We start from the raw sequence: 17,354 nt of genomic DNA on the forward strand, positions 1-17,354 counted from the left end.
AAAATACCTCCAAAGACTCCATGTTCCTCTCGCCCCGATTTTGCAACCACATCAGTTTCTGATTAGAGTTCCAATCTGCATAGGGAAGGGACTCTTAGAAGAAACCTGAATGCTGTCAGCAGATGGGGAAGGGGGTGGAGAGAGGGCAGGAGCCGGCTGTCACGCTTGTTCTGGATGGGGTTCTGAATGAATATGAAAGGTAAGCAGAAACACAATTAGCAACCCCTGAACTCACCCCATGTTATCTCTGCAAACACTCACCCTCTTCCAGCCTGTGCTTCTGAAGAAAAGCAGCCCTCCTGACAAGCTCTTGCAAGGAGGGATGTAGACAGAGGAAGGAAAGAATGAAGCAGCTCATGGCCACCTCAGCCCCCTCCAGCATCTCTAATTCAGAGTATTCTGTGGCGATTAACCAATTTCTACCTGAGAGCATAAAAAGAGATAATTAGTCCTTTTGTATTCATAGCCCCCTTCCATAAAATGCCTACTAGGTGACAAATGGACATACCTTTCACAGATTTGTTAAGTTCTGATATTATCGTCTCATTCTATTTTCTTATCAAGAAAACTGAAGTCCCTAAAGGTGAAATAGATACCCAGCTACTAAGTAAAGAATCAGGGACTTCTCATTTCTTAACACATTCGAGTATCAGACAATAAAGTGAGGTGGGTGTTACTGTTCTTTCCACCACAATTGCATTACTGTTTAGACTAGCAACCCTATTGTAGGAATATACTTATTCTCTAAAGGCTGGGTCAGGATAGCAAAGAGTTGCTGGAAAGAACAGATGTCATAATTGAGTAGAAATTTTAAGATTTTGAGTCTGCTTTGTCCTATTTAATTTTTTTTTTCCCATTCGACTAGTAAAAGCTAGAATTGAAGCTGCACAGCCATCCTGGGTGTTAAAATGAAATCAATGGAAGAGATAGGCAAAACCACCCAAGGACCTATGGATGTAAGCCATTTGTTATCCAGCCTGAGCTGACTCATATAGCATTGGAAGAGACTGAAGTTAACAAAGTAGTTGCCTAGCTCTATAGTGGTGGGGCTGAAACTTGAAGTCAACTCTGTCCTACTCCAAATCATGTGACTTTGACCATTCTATTACTATTCCTCTCCAGTTCTGGTTCCATGTTATTTTCCCATGCTTTATGGTGACTGCTTTGAAATAAGAGCAAACAGCCGGTTTAGAGAAATTAAAGAGAAGATAGGTATTTATTAAGGAAGAAATACAAGTTAGGGTAGTAACTGGTAATTTCAAATAATGTATGATTCTTCCAGGGAGTTTGTTAAATGTGAATACTGTTTAAGATTGTGCATTTCTTCTGAGGACCAAGATGAAGCACATAGTGCTGGTCCTTGGGCAGCTTTTCTAGGAGCAGTGCCCATGGATGCAGGCGGTTTTCCCTGGAGATGACTGGAGGGTAAAACAGTACAGTGTTGCACACAGGTTAGGCACCACTGAATGGAGTAGGGTTAGGGCTGAGCCAGCCAGGCAGCAATGGAACAAAATTAAAGGAGGCAAGACAGCAAGTGTCGTTCCTATATCCTGAGAGCATGCATCTCCTACTTTAGACTCCTGTTATTTGTTTCTTTTAACAATCTAATTTGAAAATGGAATAAATATAAAGACTACGATAAGATTTTACCATACCATTGGTCCCAATGTCATTGGCCACCATCAGGCTATTTTCAGAGGATGCTTTTAATACCAACACAAGAGTAGACTCATTTCTCATTGAAAAGTTTAAAAAACTCAAAATCATGTCATGTTTCAGTTAACTTTGTATTTGAAACATCATCCCTTTTGTTTATGTGTTTATTTCCCAAACTTCTAAATCTTTCTTTTTTCCTTGTGGTCTATGCCTTTATATAACATTAAGGCTGCCCAAACTTTCAACTATCTTTTAGTGTAATCACCCCCATCATCAATATCCCTCAGAAAATTTCCCTCTGGAATTTCCCATGTTGTATTTCTCAACTGGACTGCATTTTCTGTAATAAAATGTGAGATGAGATTTTAATTTGTTATTGTCTAAACTGTATCTAAGTCCCAACATCGAAGATATCCTAAGTTGTTCATATGCTAAAGAGAAAACAAAGAATGTCTAACATTGGGATCAGAATTCTCCATGGAACCCTAGGTCTTGCCAAAAAGCAGCAACTAATCCTAGTATCACAGACCCTGTGTTATTTTTCCTTATTTCTCAGTCTATATAAGAAGAGGAATGGAGTAAATAAAAGGGATAGGGTTCATCAGTCACCCGAGTCTTTGTTGGCCTTTTGAAAAATGTGATTTTATTAGAAAGTTATTTTTTCTTCTTTTTTTCATGAGATGGGGACAAAGAAATTCTCAACATCCCCCAATGCAAGCAGTGGGGATTTCAAGGAAATAACTCCTAAACATTCAGGATGCTTACAATGGGAGATGGACATGTTCCTTCCATGACAGATAAAAGCCACAGATCCTGCAGAAGTAAGTGGTCCACGATTATGAGAGAGGTTCCCATCTGTAACCTCCTGGGCAGGTCACTTGCTGCTTCAGTGAAAATCTCCTTTGTACACAGTCTGCTGCATTAGTCAACAGTCCCATCTGGTCCTGGAAGGTGTTTGACTTCCCTCGACCACGATGCTTTCTCTTCTTTTCTTGTTTTCCTTCTACTTCTCCTCTCCTCTCTTTTCCCACTCTTCTCTCCTCTCTTCTCCTTTCCTGGCTTCCCCCCTCCCTCCTCTCTCTTCTCCTTCCCTTCCCTCCTGAATTTCTCTCTCATTTTACTTTTAAATGTTCCTTTACATTTTTAGGCATCTCAGGAGGAAAGGAGAGGGAGGTTGCTTCATACCTTCTGTCTCCCATCTCAACTGGCCTCCTTCTCCCACACCATGGTGATGTGGTTCTATAATCTGATGTTCACTTATATCACACCCTGTTGTTCCTATGTCATTTACAAAGGAGGCCTAATGATCACAAGGAAAAGCCTGAGCTTAGAAATTATCCAGACTTGGTTTAAATCTTGGCTTACTAATTATATTATTATCTTGGGCAAATTTAACTTTGTTTTCCTACCCACAACATATGAGTAATAACAGCAAAAATAACAATGACAAAAATAAGTCACCAACCCTAATACCAGCATCTCATTTGTCATGAATAGGTATTGAATACAGAAAGCACTTAGTTTAGTCATTAATTAATTTAATTAACATACTCTGAGCACCTACTATGAGCCTGATGCTGTACTGTGCACTGAAATTTCCACAGTAAATCAGAGAGATTACCTGTTCCCTCCTCACGCTATGATCAAGTGCAAGGGTTGGCAAAGGAAAGTACAGGGTAGAGCCCAAATTCTGCCCTTAGCCTCTTTTCACCCTGTCTTTGAACTAGGATTGGTTCTGCATTTTTAAAGAGTTAAATAAGTAAATAAATACAAGAAAAACTCCTGTGTGGCCCATAAAGCCTAAAATATTTACTATCCAACCTTTTTTAGAAAAGATTGCCTATTGCTAGTCCTAATGGAACACACAGTTAATACTGAATAAATTCTTTTCCCATGCCAATTCATAATGTGATGTTTTCTGCATGGGTTTCTGATTAATTTCTGCAGGCTTTCAGTTCTTCTATAGGCTTATCGTTGCCCTTGCAATAGAAATCACATTTTTCAGATGGTTATAGGTCCTGCATGAGTGACCCCTGTGCCTTTCCAGCCGCCTCTACTTAAATCCTCATCCTCCTTCCCACCCTGGATTTCCTTCGGTTCAGAAAAATACTACATACATGCCTTGGCCCAGGTCATTATAACTCTCTGTTTGCCCTCTCCCCAACCTTTCAGCAATTGCACTCCCAACTTATCCTTCAAAATACAGCTCTGAAGTTACTCCCCTTGAAAAAATTCCCTTCTCCTCTTTTACCAGGCTGACAATCTCTTCTCTCCCTTTATTTGCTCTCATGACTTCTGATACTTATGGTAATTTTATACTCTCATTCGTGATCATAGTATTACTATCACCTCCACAAGTTAGTTCCATAAAGGACAAGGGTTAAATCTCTTTGGTTTATTAGTTGATCTCCAGCTCCTAGTATCCTTGCCTTGTGCTCCATAAGTACAAGGTTAATAAATGAAAGAGTGAATGATTTAGTGTCATGCTTGTGAAAAAGAAAGAGGTGAGATAGTTTATAGAATTCTTTCAATATGGGTGCCCTTTTCCCCAGGGAAATAGAGCCCCAAATGGATTTTCTGTGGCTCTGTTTAATCGTCCCTTCATTCTCCATGTGTAATTAATGGAGACCCAGTGAGCTGTTTGTGCTGATACATCATCTCCATCCCACAGAAATGCATTTGTTACAGTGCTATCTAGGCCAAAGCTAATGAAACATTCACAAATGTCCTGATTTACCAAGAGAAAATTGGTTCACCTGAATGACAAGTTTTGTATGCGAGGGAAATGTTCTTCTTTGCAATTTTCTAGCTACGTTCTGGAAATCTCAAAGTCGCAAAGAAGCACACATCAGCAGTCCCCTCTACAAGGCAAAAACCAGAGGTCACCTTGAAGAAGGACAAAAGTTCTGAGATCAATATTTTCCGATGGCAATCCTCCTGCAAGTTTTAGAGTGTCTGTGAATTCTCTGAAGTTGTACACAGCATCTATGTTTGTATATGTGCACCTTCCAAAAGAGTGCATGAGGTTTCTCAGCTTCCCTCTGGGTCTGTAGCATCCCAAGAGTTGACAACTAGTGCTTTACGAAATTCAGAATTTCTCTGTCTGTTCTTGATTTAAAAAAAAATCAGAAAATAAAATAAAGAATAAGGACCAGAGATGAATGCAAGTCCTGAAGAGACCCTTCCTATTTTTAGTCCCAACATTCCTGACCCCCTGTGCAGATGAGGAGATTCAGAAATACTGGAGAGCTGAATTGCCTGTTGTTTTTCATCAAAAACATACACAAACCAAGGACTCAAAGTCTGCCAGCCCAATGTCCTTTCCACCCCCACCCTGCTGTCCACTGAGAGGACAATCATCTATTTCTTATTCCATTTCATTTCCTGTTCACTCACCCAACCTTCTCCCATTCATGTATCCTTTCTTAATGTCCCAACCTTCATTTTCTCAGCATGAATCTTAAAAACTATTTATCATTTGTATCTAGATTGTTTCTAAGAAAAAATTTTGGTTTCAGTAAATGTTCAACAAGGCTGTTAAATTAGAAAATGAAATGTAGTAAAGGAATACATTTATCTTTTCCCTTCCAAATTCATCTTTCAAGTGGTATTAAAAGAATAAAAAAATCATATAAATCTACAAGAGCCCCCCAAAAAAAATGGAAGGAGAAAGGTCACTACATGAAAGATTACAGCAAGTTTTAGAAATTGAGGACAGAGGATTCAACAAAAGGATAGAACACAAAATACGTGCCTGAAGAGGGACACTGTTGAAAGACAAAGTGATCGGTCCTAAGAAGTTCAAATATAACAATGGGTATCAGAGGATGGTGAGAATTTGGGGACTATAATAAAAAATCCAAAGAAAAAATTGCCAGGTGAATTTGAGAAAATATTCAGATAATAAAATGTGACAGAAAGATAAAAAATGAATGAAATGGTCATCCATGTTTTTCCTGCCAGTTCCTAATGTACCTTCCATAGGCTTCTCTGAGATAAGGAAGATGGATCTTGTAGCCCTTGGAAATATTGCTCCATGGCCAGTTGGCATGATGCCACATTTTGTAGAAAGAACTAGAGCAATACAGGAGATGGAAGGTTTTCCACCTGCATTCTAGTTTGCTCTTCTCCCTAGGCTCCTGGAACACACAGCTCCCGAGGCACCTAGCTGGAGTGGAGTGTGGCAGCCTGGTGTTTAGTGGTACCTAGAGCCTAACCCAGGGCCTTCTTACATCTTCTCAGACATGGTCCCTCCCTCGCTGTGGAGGATACCCCAGGCACTCCAGACACCCCCAGAGTACAGATGGTGACAAGTCCTGCTCAAGCAATTCAATGAACTGCCCTACCATTCACTCCTCTCCAGGGAGGTCACACCCTTCACCATAATGCCCAGATCTCTCCTTGGAGTTAGAGAAGGGATTTGTCCTTGCTGCTCTGCCACAAACCTGCAGAGAGTGGATCCCACCTGTGTTTGCTCATCCTATGTTCTTTACCATATAATTATCTTTGAGTAACCATTGTGACTCATCAAAAATAATGCCATGATTTGATTAATAACTCTTCATATTAAACTTTCCCTGTTAAATTGACCATGTGGTTTCCATCTCTTGATTAGACCTAATAGCTGCAGCAGGAGATTAAAGAATATTACAGAACCAGTTTAGAAAGAATGATATGGATATAATAGGAATTCTATAAAAAACACAAATAAATAAAATTCTTTGAACTGAAAGAGAAGTTTCCAGAGCAAGAGTTCCCAGTCGTAAACTTCCACAACTTGATCTTTACCAAGGATAAATAGAAGTGTCTAAAGTCTTCCAGTGTAGGTGGGATGATCATGTATGAAAAGCATCAAGAATAAGAATGTATCAGACCTCTCAAAAATAGTGCAGAATGTTAGGAGAGAAAGGATGACCTTCTTAAATTTTCAAGGTACAATATTTCCAGCAAGCTGAATTATAGATGTACAGGGAACATGAAAGAATGATAACTTTAAATAAGCAAAAGTTTGTCTTTTTTCTCCTCAAATCACTTAGTAAGCTATTGGAAAGTGTGCTATTACAAGGTTTAAAGACTAAACCTTGAAGATGGGAGGAATGAGATCCGGGAAAGAGTTATCCATATTAAAAAAATCTCATAGCAAAGTCCTACAATTATGATGAAAGGAATTTCTGGAAGAAAGATTGTATATCAGGCTGAGGGTGCAAGCTGTTCAGGATGTAGCAAAAAATACAAGGTGGCCCCCCAAACACCAAAACAAAACAAGCAAAAAACCAAACCCAACAACAACCAACCAACAAACAAAAATACCCCAAACCCAAAACTGGATATTATTTGAGTGTAATTTAGGTGAACAAAATAATGAGTCTGTGTTTTGTGTATATGATGGTGTATTAAAATAATGTTAAGTTAAAAATATTGTACATGTAAAAATCAGCAACTACGAACCAGTAAAATATTCCCCCAAAATGAAATAATGAAAGAGTAAATTCCATTCTCATTTATAGAAATATGGTAATACACACACACACACACACACACACACACACACACACACACTCACACACACTTTACTGAAGTTAACATTTTATTATCTTTACTTTATTGAAAGGGATAAGTATGGAGAAAATTCATGCCAAACATTGATGAATCAAGCAATATAATCAGGAAAATAATCTTTGGAAATATGGTGCAAGTATAGAAAATAATGCTAGAACTGAGTTTTAAGAAATATGATTCCTGCTGGGCATGGTGGTTCACGCCTATAATCCCAGCTGCTTGTGGGGCTGAGGCAGGAGGATTGCAAGTTCAACACAAGCCTCAGCAAAAGTGGGGTGCTAAGCAACTCAGTGAGACCCTGTCTGTAAGTAAAATACAAAATAGAGCTAGGGATGTGGCTCCGTGGTCCAGTGCCCCTGAGTTCAATCCTTGGTACACCCTCCCCCCAAAAGAAATGCGATTCCCTTTGAGAAGCAGGAGTGGAGAGTGGGGTGCAGTAATTCTGTTTTTCATATAAAGTTTCTGAAATTTTTTTTAAGTATGGGTAAGTATATATTTTAATTAAATTTTAAAATAATAATTTTAAAAATAAAACTTTATCCTATGGTTTGGATATTTGGTGACTCAGGAGAGCTCACCTGTAAGACAATGAAAGAATCTTCAGAGGTGATGAGATTTGTAAATTCAGGGATTATAAGAGTTGGGAATTAATCAGTGGATTAATATATATTAATATATATTAATAATATCATTGATATGGATGAATTGAATGGTAACTGTAGGCAGGTGGGAGTGGCTGGAGAAGCCCCGTCACTGGGGGTGTGCCTTTTGGGTTAATATTTTGTCCCTGGTGAGTGGAGTTGTCTTTACTTCTTGTTGCCATGTCCTGAGCAGCTTTCCTTCTCCACCATGCTCTTCTGCCATGATGTCCTGCCTCACCTGAGCCCAGAGTCATGGAATTGACCATCTGTAAACTGAGAGCTCTGAAACCATGAGCCCCAAATAAACTTTTCCTCTCCTACATTGTTCTTGTCAGGTTTTAGGTCATGGCAACGTAAAAGCTGAATAACACAATTCTTCTGGGGAAATTGTGAGAGAATGATTGGGAAATGTCAGTTAATTGCTTAGAGGATGGTCATCATGGAATGAGTGGTAGTTGTGCTACAGCAATTACTAAAGAAATGCGTTTGGAGGGGAAAAAAAATCTATGATTTAGCATCAACTTCAAGGAAGATAACAGAATAGTAAAGCTTGAAGCAGATAAGTATATCCATTCTTGATATAGCACAATCTTTCTTCTGATATTTCATCTTAGAAAGGTGTTAATATGTGGATGTTTCCTGGGGGTCAATGAGAAGCACTTTATATTTTTTAATATCTATTTATTTAATTTTTTAAAATTTGTTTTAATTAGTTATACATGACAGTAGAATGCATTTATACACTTTGATATATCATACATAATGGGATATAATTTCTCATTTTTCTGAGTATATATAAAAATGAGAAATTATATCCCATTATGTATGATATATCAAAATATATAAATATATATATGTAGAGATAGATAAATAGAAAGAAATAATGTCTGTTTCATTCTACTATATTTCCTATCCCCACATCCCCTCCCCTCCCCTCTCATTACTTCCCTGTGCCTAATCTAATATAACACTATTCTTCCCTAGTGCCCCCTCCACCTTATTGTGAATTAGCATCTGCATATTAGAGAAAACAGTTGGCCTTTGGTTTTGTTGGATTGGCTTATTTTGCTTAGTATGATATTCTCCAACTCCACCCATATACTGGCAAATACCATGTTTTACTCTTCTTTAAAGCTGAGTGATATTCCATTGACTATGTGTATGTGTGTGTGTGTGTGTGTGTGTGTGTGTGTGTGTTTGTGTGTATATATATCACATTTTCTTTATCCATTCATCTATTGACAGACAACTAGGTTGGTTCCATAGTCTAACTATTGTGAATTGAGCTGATGAAAACATTGATGTGACTGCATCACTATAGTATGCTAATTTTAAGTCCTCTGGGTATAAATTAAGGAATGGGTCAAATGGCGATTCCATTCCCAATTTTCTGAGGAATCTCTATACTGCTTTCCATAGTGGTTACACTGATTTGCAGTCTCACCAGCAATGTATGAGTGGACCTTTTTCACCACGTCTTCACCAACATTTATTGTATCTGTATTCTTGATGACTGTCATTCTGACTGGAATTTTGATTTGCATTACTCTAATTGCCAGCGATGTTGAATATTTTTTAATATATTTGTGAATCGATTGTATTTCTTCTGTGAAGTGTCTGTTCAGTTCCTTAACCCTTTTATTGATTGGGTTATTTGTTTTTTTTTTTGGTGTTAAGTTTTTTGAGTTGTTTATATATCCTAGAAATTAATGCTTTATGGGAGGTGCATGTGGTAAATATTTTCCACCAATCTGTAGGCTCTCTCCTCACATTATTGATTGTTTCCTTTGCTGAGAAGAAGCTTTTTAGTTTGAATCCATCCCATTTATTGATTCTTGATTTTACTTCTTGCACCTTAGGAGTCTTGTTAAGGCTGACATGGTGAAGATTTGGGCCTATTTTTTCTTCTATTAGGTGCAGGGTCTCTAGTGCCTAAGTCCTTGATCCACTTTGAATTGATTTTTGTGCAGGGTGAGAGGTTTAATTTCATTTTGCTACTTATGGATTTCCAGTTTTGACAGCACCATTTGTTGAAAAGGCTATCTTTTCTCCAGTGAATGTTTTTGGCACCCTTGTCTAGTATGAGATAACTGTATTTATGTGGGTTTGTCTCTTTGCCCTCTATTCTGTACCATTGGTCTACAAGTCTATTTTGGTGCCAGTAACATGCCGTTTTTGTTACTATAGTTCTGTAGTATAGTTTAAGCTCTGGTATTGTGATACCTCCTTCTTCACTTTTCTTGCTAAGGATTGCTTTAGCTATTCTGGGTCTCTTATTTTTCCAAATAAATTTCATGATTGCCTTTTCTAGGTCTATGAAGAATGTAATTGGGATTTGAATAGTAATTGCATTAAATCTGTATAATACCTGGTAGTATGGCCATTTTGATAATATTAATTCTGCCTATCCAGGAGCATGGGGGATCTTTCCATCTTCTGAGGTTTTCTTCAATTTCTTTCTTTAGTATTCTGTAGTTTTCATTGTAGACGTCTTTCACCTCTTTTGTTAGATTTATTCCCAGGTATTTTATTTTTTTGGTGGCTATTGTGAATGGAGTAGTTTTCCTAATTTCTCTTTTATTGGGTTCACCACTGATGTATAGGAATAGATTTGATTTAAGGGTTTTAATTTTATATCCTGCTACATTGCTGAATTCATTTATTAGTTCTGAAAGTTTTCTGGTGGAATTTTCTGGATCTTCTAGATATAAAATCATGGTATCAGCAAGTAGAGATAGTTTGAGTTCTTATTTATCTATTTGTATCCCTTTAATTTATTTATTTTGTCTAATTGTTCTGGCTAGAGTTTCAAGAATGATGTTAAATAGAAGTGGTGAAAGAGGACATCCTTGTCTTATTGCAGTTTTTAGTGGGAATGCTTTCAATTTTTCTCCATTTAGAATGATGCTGACCTTGGGTTTAGTATATACAGCTTTTGCAATGTTGAGGTATGTTCTTATTATTCCTAGTTTTTCTAGCCTTTGACCATGAAGGTGTGCTGTATTTTCTCAAATGCTTTTTTGGCATCTATTGTGATGATCAAATGATTCTTGTTTTTAAGTCTATTAGTGTGATGAATTACGTTTATTGATTCCTGTATGTTGAACCAACCGGGCATCACTAGGATGAATCCCACTTGATTGTGGTGCACTATCTTTTTAATATGTTTTTGCATGCAATTTGCCAGAATTTTATTGAGACATTTTTCATCCATTTTCATCATGGATATTGCTCTGAAGTTTTCTTTCCTTGATGTGTTTTTGTCTAATTTTGGTTTCAGGGTGATATTAGCCTCATAGAATGAGTTTGGAAGGGTCCCTCCTTTTCTATTTTATGGAATACTTTGAGGAGTATCGGTGTTAATTCTTCTTTGAAAGAATTCTTGTAGATCTCAGCTGAGAATCCATCTGGTCCTGGGCTTTTCTTGGTTGGGAGGCTTTTGATGGTGTTTTCTATTTCATTACTTCACATTGATCAGTTTAAATCATGTATGACCTTGTCATTCAGTTTGGGTAGGACATATATCTCTAGAAATTTGTCAATGTCTTTGATATTTTCTATTTTATTAGAGTATAAATTTTCAAAATAGTTTCTAACTATCTTCTGTATTTCAGACATGTCCATTGTGACATTTTCTTCTTTATCTTGTATTTGAGTAATTTGAGTTTTCTCTCTTTTTTCTCTTTGTTAGCATGGCCAGGGGTTTTCCTATTTTATTTATTTTTTTGAAAGAACCAACTTTTTATTTCGTCATTTTTTTTTTCAATTGCTTCTTTTGTTTCAATTTCATTAATTTCATCTCTGATTTTAATTATTTCCTGTCTTCTACTAGTTTTGGTGTTGATTTTTTCTTCTTTTTCTAGGGCTTTGAGATGTAGTGTTAAGTCATTTATTTGTTGACTTTTTATTCTTTTAATAAATGCACTCAATGCAAAAACCTTTTAATACTGCCTTCAGAGATTTTGATATGTTGTATCCATATTCTCATTTACCTCTAAGAACTTTTTTACTTCATCCTTGATTTCTTCTATTATCCATTCATCATTCAATTGTGCATTACTTAGTCTCCATTTTTTTACAGTAACTTCTATTTTTTTAAATAATTTCATTCTATTGTGATCTGATAGAATGCAGGGTATTATCTCTGTTTTTTTTTTTTTTGTATTTACTAAGAGTTGCTTTGTGATATAAAACATGGTCTATTTTAGAGAAGGAGCCTTGTGTTGCTGAGAAGTAAGTATGTTTGCTTGTTGATGGCCAAAATATTCTATATATGTTAAGTCTAAATTATTGATTGTGTTATTTATTTATTTTTATTTGATCTTATTATACATATACAGTAGAGTCTATTTAGACATATTTATACAAACATGGAATACCTGTCATTGTAATTAGGATTCCAGTCTTGTGTTAATACATTATAGTGAGATTTGCTGTGCTATATTTATGTATGCACATAGGAAAGTTAAATTTTATTCATTCCACTGTCTTTCCTCCTCCCATTCCTCTTACCTTCCCTTTACTCCCCTCTGTCAAATCCAGTGAACTTTGATTCACGCCCCCCCACCACTCAGTTGTATGTTAGCATCCACATATCAAAGGGACCATTTGACCTTTGGTTTTTCTGGAATTGGCTTATTTCACTAAACACGATAGTCTCTAGATCCTTCCATTTATTAGCAGATGCCATAATTCCCTTCTTCTTTATGGCTGAGTAACACTCCATCGTGTATATTTACCACTTTTCCTTATTCATTCATTTACTGAATATACTGCTAATACCTATGTTGGCTCCATAGCTTAGCTATTGTAATTGCACTGCTATAAACATTGATGTGGCTGCTTCACTATAGTATGCTGATTTTAACTCCTTTGGTATATACCGAGGAGTGGTATAACTGGGTCAAACAGTGGTTCCATTTCTAGATTTTTTGAGGACTTTCCTTACTAGAGGAGTACTTTAATTGATATCATAGATAAAGCTGTGACTGGGGGAAAAGACGATCCTTCCAAGAATGTTTTTCCTAATCTTGCCTAATACTAACAAATCAACCCCAAACAACCCCCCAACACTCACTTAATAGCAACAGCAGCAATAACAAAAATTGGCATTAAAATATTGATATATATATGTATATTTTAATTATTTTCAGGGACCAAATCAATTTATGTGGATATTCCTAAACTAACTTGATTCTGACAGTCTAATTAATAAAAGATAAAACATAGAATATTTTTGAAGAATGAATCAATAACAAGCTTTTCAACCAACTCTTCTCCAGGACTTCTCCAGGACTGAGGTCAATTGAAAGTACTTGGGGCATCATTTGCAGTCAAGTAAATTGGCCTCTGTTCAACAGAGGTCAGTCCTGGCCTTACCAGCTACCTCAAAGATGTACAGGAATTCATTTGTGTTGCCCAGAAGTAAGTGGCTTACCAAGCCCTTAAAATATACTGCTAACACCAATCACATGTTTATATTTCAAACCTAGCACCATTTCTAAAATCAAACTGATGTAATGGGAACACATTGTATCAGTCAGGTTCAATTGAAGCCTGACAGTTCACATTTGGATAAGAAAAGAAAGTCTCATACTAAATGTAACTTGCCTTGGAACCTATGTAGCGGATTCTGATCAACACTTCAGAATGCTTTTTTTTTAAATTAATTTATTTCTCAAAGATTAATAATACATAAAAACATGCACAAATATATATATATATATATATATATATATATATATATATATATATATATAATATGCATTATATATTATTTTGTTGCTTCATACATTATATAAGTGATATATAATACTATACATACATGTTTGTTTATATATGCTTCTATCTTATATTTGTATATATACACATATTATATATGAGTTAACTGTCACATTTATGAATCATTTATGTCTATAATAATGAGAGACAAAGACAGGAAAAACAAGACTAAATTCACATATTATTAGCAATGTGGAAGAATTGATTAAACTCCATCCCATGTTTCTGGATATGGAGTAGGATATTGTGATAGGCTTCATATGACCCTGTTAGTGTCAGCACTCAGATATCTTGTATGATCATCAGACCTCAGGATAAATGTGGTGATAAACCTTCCCTAAATATCAGATAGTTTAGTTTCCCTCTTGACTTCAGAAACCGTTACGCTGACTAATCTAAGTTGAATTATTTCTTTTCTCATGAAAGTAGAATCAAAATAATATTCCAACCTATATCTCAATATTGTCTTGAGAATCACATAAGATGATACATATGAAATGGTTTGGGAAGGATATAAAATCCATATTTGAAGTAGTAAAATACTCCATAAATATGTTGGTATAAGAAGTTCAAATATTAAGCAAAAATGAGAGCTTATGGCTCATGTGATTGGGAATTGCAATGAAACAGATGGCTTCAGGGAATTCTTGGTACTTAAAATTAAAGCAAATGTGTTTTTCTTCATCTCTGCTAGCCCCTTCACCCTATGGGTTGACTTCATGTGCTTTCCATGCAACGGCCATGCAGAGGCACAAGCATGTGCAGCTATTTAGAAGAGCTTAGCCTTCCTGAAGAAGAGAGATTTCGCATCTGCATCTGCTTACCAATTGCCAGGGAAGGACACTCATTGTACTTCCTTGGGTCACACACTCATATTTGAATCAATGTCTTTGGCCAAAGAGAGGGGTTAGCATTGACCAGACAAGGCCACATGAATTAGAGGAATTATACAGGCTGGTAGCTACTTAACTCTTCAAAGCTAAGAATGACTTTTCCTGAGGAAGGGAAAAAAATACAGGTGAATTTTTGGATATAAGATTCCCACCATCATGCCCTCTTTCTCTCTCTCTGCATCCTTTTATCACAGCTCTTATCACCAAAGATGGGGTTTTTTTCTCATTTGGTGTCCACTTCAAACATGTATCTGACTCACCTTTGTGTCCCAGCATATGTCACAGGACTTAATATAGGTTAGTTGCTCAATAAATACAGATTTAAGGAATAGATAGAAATAACTTTACTGTTGCAGAGGATTCTGCTACGCCATTTGATATGTGTTTGTGGTGAACCAAGTCCTGAATGTCTGCACAACAAATTCTCCCAACCTCAAGGGTGCTACTTGGGACTCCTTCTCTATCTAATTGCTTGACACTGGCCAGGAATAAAGATTCTGCAAAGTTATTAGATGATTCTGAAGAGTAGGTTAAAGATTACTGTTGGACCTTCCTAAATGATAAATGGCAAATTCTACCTTTGGGAAGCTTATAGCCAGATTGTCAAATCATGGCATCTAACCAGATATGGATAATCCTTGAAACCATCTAGCTGAAGCTCAAATAACCTGCTCACAAGATATGATATGTTGAAGTTCAGAGACACGATAAATGAAGACCAACTGGAAACAGTGGGAAAGATAGATGAGAAGGAGGGATAACAAGGCTCTGGGAAAAGCCAGAAGGAAGGAAGGAAGAACTACATTTGTGATCCCACTCTGGGCCATGAACTATGCTCAGCATCTAATGACTACTATCTTATTAAATCTTCTTTGTCTGGGGAGAGGTATATTTCTATCTCTACTTGGCATGACAGAAAACTGAAGCTTAGAGAGGTTAACTAAATCAGGAGACAATGCGAAGGGTACATGTGTTATAATCTTGTGTTAATATTATCGATACTGGTGCACTTTTTCCGGTGATATAGTGCATCATACATACAACACAGGAGTCAGTGCATCTGTATAAACATGACCAATCTGGAGGCCTTGTAGATTGGTGATTCATAGTTACACTGATACAGATAATCATTCGAATATTAATAGGTAATAGGAATTGATCATTGGGATGGATTATAAAGATGAATGGAAAATGAAGATACATGGGTCTATAATTGAGTTAGATTGATAGATAAGTTCATATATATTCACAGAGGGACACTATCAACTCTGTTTTGTGAAAAGTCAATTTGGCCAGATATAATGTGCTCTGGTGCGAAGATAATCGGGCCATTAAGGGAAAGCCATGATCTCCTTCTACCTCTCCCCCTGCTTCTGTGGCTGCGTGTCCTTGTCTTTCCTTTTCTCAGTTTCATTGTCTGTAAAATGAGAATAATAAACAGAGCCCAGCCTACTCTTGCAGGGTAGCTTCAAGACGCCTACAAGGTAATTGTTGGGGAAGTACCTGGGAAAATGCAATAGGCTCTGCTGCCCCTGAGGATTTGACCTGGCTGTTTTTGCGGCTTCCTTTGAAAAGAAAGCCAGCCCCAACTTGGGTCAGGAAATGGGTACTTTTAGAGATGATCCCTGTGCTTGGCTGCTGGCTGCCATCGCTCAGTACGTGTTTTATCAGGGTCCACATCACCTCTCCCTTGCAGCTTAGCTCACATCATCAAAAACCACTTTGGTACCTTCCATGTTCACAAGCGGTTGCTCATCTCTTGCATCTTTTGCACCATCTCCAAAGCTGAGCTTGGTAACAGACTTTTTTTTTTTTTTTTTTTTTTTTTGATGCAGGAGGATCTGAAAGCAGAATGAAAAGTCAGGAGAATGTTTTCCCACTCAAGATCAATATTCTTTAAAAATTCCTTCCCTCTATCCTTGGGGACTTGTCTCTTCTCACCTCACTGGAAGCTTCTGTCCTCTCACACTTCTGCCTTTCATTCTCCCCTCCCTGGACTCTCCGCCTCCACCTGGTTAGAATTCAGCATGTCTTCAGAGTGGCTGTGTTAATATCCATCATAGCAGGTTATCCTGGATGGCTTTTCCAATCGATGGAGCCCCTTATTGCTATGGACCACAGAAACCAAGAAGTTCTTCTTGTAGAGCCAGCACCACAGGCTCACATCTTGCCCTGTTAGGATGAGCAGCATGACCTCAGAGCCCTGACTTCACCTGTCTGCATCTTACTTTACTTTTCTCTAAATGGCAGACAAAAATACCTACCCACCTCATCCTCTGCAGTCATGGATAGAAAAGGTCCTAGATATTAAATCCTAAATTCGAAAATGTTGATGACAAATAGTTTTATTTTTTTAAATTTACAAACATATGTGATTTTAAAGTGCTAAATATACTTCAAAAACTTTAAAGAATGGTTCTAAAAATTTTATCTAAATGAAGGCCCTAGGAGGAATGAATATCAGAGAAAGAATCTGAAGCCCCAAAGTTTCCTTTTTGGAAATGTGCCCACATTTTTAGTAACTGGTGGCATTGGGAATTTAACCCAGACATGTGGGTTCCAGAGACTATGAATTTAACCAATGTGCTATGCTGCCTAAGCAAACCAAGGACCCAGTACTGGGATAGAAGATGGGAGACATGTTTGAGGTGTATGCCATGGAGGACTTATTCTGCACTTAATAGTGACATAAAATTCTAGGATGGGTTAGGTCATACTTTGGTAATGAAGTATTTTTCTAGTAAGTGTCTGAATAAAATCTTCAAGTCAACAGTCAGTTTATTTTGATAACTCAGCGAATAAAAACCTTCTATGGGTGAACAAT

This window comes from Callospermophilus lateralis, chromosome 11 (genome assembly GCF_048772815.1).
Source record: "Callospermophilus lateralis isolate mCalLat2 chromosome 11, mCalLat2.hap1, whole genome shotgun sequence".
Taxonomy (NCBI): Eukaryota; Metazoa; Chordata; class Mammalia; order Rodentia; family Sciuridae; genus Callospermophilus; species Callospermophilus lateralis.